This window comes from Schistocerca piceifrons, chromosome 1, assembly GCF_021461385.2.
Source record: "Schistocerca piceifrons isolate TAMUIC-IGC-003096 chromosome 1, iqSchPice1.1, whole genome shotgun sequence".
Lineage (NCBI taxonomy): Eukaryota > Metazoa > Arthropoda > Insecta > Orthoptera > Acrididae > Schistocerca > Schistocerca piceifrons.
The window spans coordinates 1,130,726,948-1,130,731,257 of NC_060138.1; positions in this window are offsets into that span (position 1 = coordinate 1,130,726,948).

Here is a 4,310-nt window from a genome sequence, read left to right on the forward strand (position 1 = left end):
TGACTGTGCTCACACGACGGGTATCAACAGACTTTGAACGCGGAATGGTAGTTGGAGCTAGACACATGGTGCATTCCATTTCGGAAATCATTATGGAATTAAGTATTGCAAGATTCATATGGCCACGGGTGTGCCGAGAATACCGAATTTCAGCCGTTAACACTCGCCACGGACACGCAGTGGCCGACGGACTTCACTTAACGATCGAGAGCAGCGATGTTAGCGGAGTGTTGTCAGTGCTGACAGACAAGCAACACTGCATGAAATAACAGCAGAAATCAATACGGGACGTACAACTAACGTATCCGTTGGGACAGTGCGGCGAAATTTAGCGTTATTGGGCTATGGCAGCAGACGGCCGACGCGAGTGCCTTTGCTAACAGAACGACATCGCCTGGAGAGCTTCACCTGGGCTCGTGACCATTTGGAAGGTCCTACACGACTGGTAAACCGTGAGCTGGTCAGATGACTCCCGATTTCAGTTGGGTAAGAGCTGATGGTAGGGTCCGAATATAACACAGACACCACGAAGACATAGACCCAAGTTGTCAGCTAGACACTGTACAAGCTGGTGATGGCTCCTTAATGGTGTGCTGTGTTTACACGGAATAGACTGGGCCGGCTGCTGTGACCGAGCGGTTCTAGGCGCTTCAGTCCGGAACCGCGCTGCTGCTACGGTCGCAGGTTCGAATCCTCGGGCATGGATGTGTCTGGTGTCCTTAGGTTAGTTAGACTTAAGTAGTTCTAAGTCTAGGGGACTGATGACCTCAGATGTTAAGCCTCATAGTGGTTGGAGCATTTTTTTTAATAGACTGGGTCCTCTGCTCTAACTGAACCGATCATTTATTGTAAATTTTTATGTTGGGCTACTTGGAGACCATTTGCAGCCATTCGTGAACTTCATGTCCCATAACAAATGGCTCTGAGCACTATGGGACTTAACTTCTCAGGTCATCAGTCCCCTAGAACTTAAAACTACTTAAACCTAACCAACCTAAGGACATCACACACATCCACGCCCGAGGCAGGATTCGAACCTGCGACCGTAGCGGTTGCGCGGTTCCAGACTGTAGCGCCTAGAACCGCTTGGCCACTTCAGCCGGCTGTCTCATAACAACAATGGAATTTTTATGGATGTCTATTAATTCTGTTTTTACTATTGGCTGGATAATGAATTAGAGTTTTTGAATTGGAAATGTTTTATGACTTTTAACTGTGGAGTCATAAATGGAAGTTAATGAAATGATTTTATGGCCGGCAGCCGAACTGGCACCAGCAAAGGTATCTGCAGTAAGGCTTCTAGGAAATTTAACACTAAATGTTCTTACTTGTGTTGTCTTCTCAGTGGAACCTTTACCGCTTCTTTCTGCTGCTATGGCCGTCTTGAATACACTCGCCGTAGAAGTTGCTAATTGCTGGCCGTGTCCCCCAACGAAAGAAACTCATTTCTATGTGGTGAGGTGAACTGCTTATCAGATAAGTAGAGAGGCTCTGTATTTGAATTGACGCATTTTACATTAACCCAAAATCCAATATTATATTTAACGAAACTGTTACAAGAGAAGTGATAAATTTTTCGTGTCCTTTCTCCATCTAGACACAATACAGACTCGTCTCTTTCTGCCGACTTAAAAAACAAAGAGCGACAGCCATATCTCTCTTATCTAACAGCATCTCTGCTGCAGCGCATAGCTTCCTTTTTCATCTTATGCGTACCTCTTTGGAAATATCCAGGAAGTGCCACTACGTGTACCCCTCACTGTAGGCTATGGATTCGTGTACATAGACTGGGTCATCTGGTACAGTACAAAATTTCCTTTTCTTATTGAGTTATACAAATTTATACATTTTACTTTTTTATTCAGAGGGTCAAGGGTCAGTCGTCTGTTTTCATGGCCGAAGGGTCAGAAATCTTTATTTTGGCCGTTCAACTAATGGCATATTTATTTATTATTCTTTAATTTACTCTTTGCATAATGTGTGTCAGATATGTTGAAAACTCGTTTTTATCAAATTCTTTATATGTTATACCTCTTACAAAAAGTTTCTTACATTACATTAAAATTACGAATAAATCAACTACTTTGCATGTATAAAGAAACGTTAAACATTTTGTTTCATATCATAAATAGCCCTTTTTCGCTATTCCGTGTCTGGCGACTAATGCTTCCCAGTAAATTCGTAGAGCGATACGTGGCCCAGTTTGTCTGGAGCACACACATGACCAAGAGGGCGTGGGCTCTAGTCTGATTCGCAAGTGGGAGTTCGCAAGAAGCAACGGAAACTCCGAACGGAAGGTAAGTTTCAACCTTACTAACGCGAAAAATCCTAAGTTCCACGGGTATGACGTAAGTACTAACCTAAATTCCAATCTTATTCAAAATCGCACGTTCCTTTTCGAATTTCAAAGACAGAGTCGTGGTTGGAAGAAAGAAAAGAGCGGCCTTCCAAATGACACTGTCCTTTAAATATTTATACGAATGACAAGCCCCTGCCACATGGTGGCAGATGCTTCAGATATGTGGACGTAAGAAACTGCTGCTACTCAGGCAAGTCACTTCGACATTGCAGGAGTTATCAGAAGATCTATCTGAACTACACTGAAGAGCCAAAGAAACTGGTACACCTGCCTAATATCGTGTTGGTCCCCCAAGAGCACGCAGAAGTGCTGCAACAAGACTCGGCAAGGACTCGACTAATGTCTGAAGTAGTGCTGGAGGAGAATGACACCATGAATAACGCAAGGCTGTCCACAATTCCGTTGGAGTACGACGGGGTGGAGATCCCTTCTGAACAGCACGTTGCAAGGCATCCCAGATATGCTCAATAATGGCTCGTTTGCTGGCCAGTGGAAGTGTTTAAATTCAGAAGAGTGTTCCTGGAACCATTCGGTAGCAATTCTGGGCGTGTACGTCGGAATGCACAATGGACATGAATGGACACAGGTGATCAGACAAGATGCTTACGTACGTGTCACCTATGAGAGTCGTATCTAGACGTATCATGGGTCCCATATCGCTCCAACTGCACACGCCCCACACCATTACAGGGCCTCGACTAGCTTGAATAGTCCCCTGCTGACATTCAGGGACCATGGATTCATGAGGTTGTCTCCGTCTCCGCACGCGTCCATCGGCTCGATACAATTTCAAACGAGACTCTTCCGACCAGGTTTCCAGTCATCAACAGTCCAATGCCGCTGTTGACCGCCCCAGACGAGTCGTGCATTCATCGAGGGTACACGAGTGAGCCTTCGGTTCCGAAAGCCCATATCGATGCCGTTTCGTTGAATGGTTTGCACTCTGAGACATGTCGATAACCCAGCACTGAAATCTGCAACAATTTGCGGAAGTGTTGCACCTCTGATCGTTGGTCCCGTTCTTGCAAGATCTTTCTCCGGCAGCAGGGACGTCGGAGATTTGATGTTTTACCGGATTTCTGATATTCACGGTACACTCGCGAAATGGTCGTAAGAGAAAATCCCCACTTCATCGCTACCTCGGAGATGCTGTGTCCCATCCCTCGTGCGCCGACTATAACGCCATGTGCAAACTCAGTTAAATCTTGATAACCTGCCATTGTAGCAGCAGTAGCTGATCTAACAACTGCGCCAGACATTTGTCTTATATTGGCGTTGCCGTATTCTGGCCGTTTACGTATGTCTGTATTTGAGTACGCTTGCCTATACCAGTTTCTTTGACGCTTCAGTGTAACGTACGCCAGAGGAAATTAATTCAAGCCTTACTGATTAAAAACTCATTTATATGTCCTCCATCTAAAGAAGAAGTATACTTGAAAGCAACTGCAGGTAGCTTGGAAGGACGTTCAGTCATATTACTGCCCACCACCGAAGTATTTAAACGTACAAGTGGATCGCACTCTCACTCAAAAAAAAAAAAAAAAAAAAAAAAAATAGCGTCCCTCGCAAATTGACTGGAACGAGTTGTGGTACACAACAAGAAAGTTTGAGAACTAAGGCACCGGCTACGTGCTTCCCTGCTGCAGAATATGCTTGGCGGTGACGTGAAGCACTCATCTTGCTGGCTGGACGAGAGGAACACTGATCTACCTGTAAGTCGTCAAATACACTTCTTACTGTAGTTCGCAGATCCAGAGTGCGTAAGATGAAGTGTGGCTGTCCCAGCCCATCTAGACTCTGCGAATGTGGCGACGATTAAACCACTACCTATTTCATGAACTGCAGCAAGCGCTCCTTAAGATACACTGTGTAGGACGGCAGCAACACCTAACGTCCGTGATTTGGAAAAATTCTCGCTGGTATTTTTGTATGTTTCGTTATTAAGTACTAT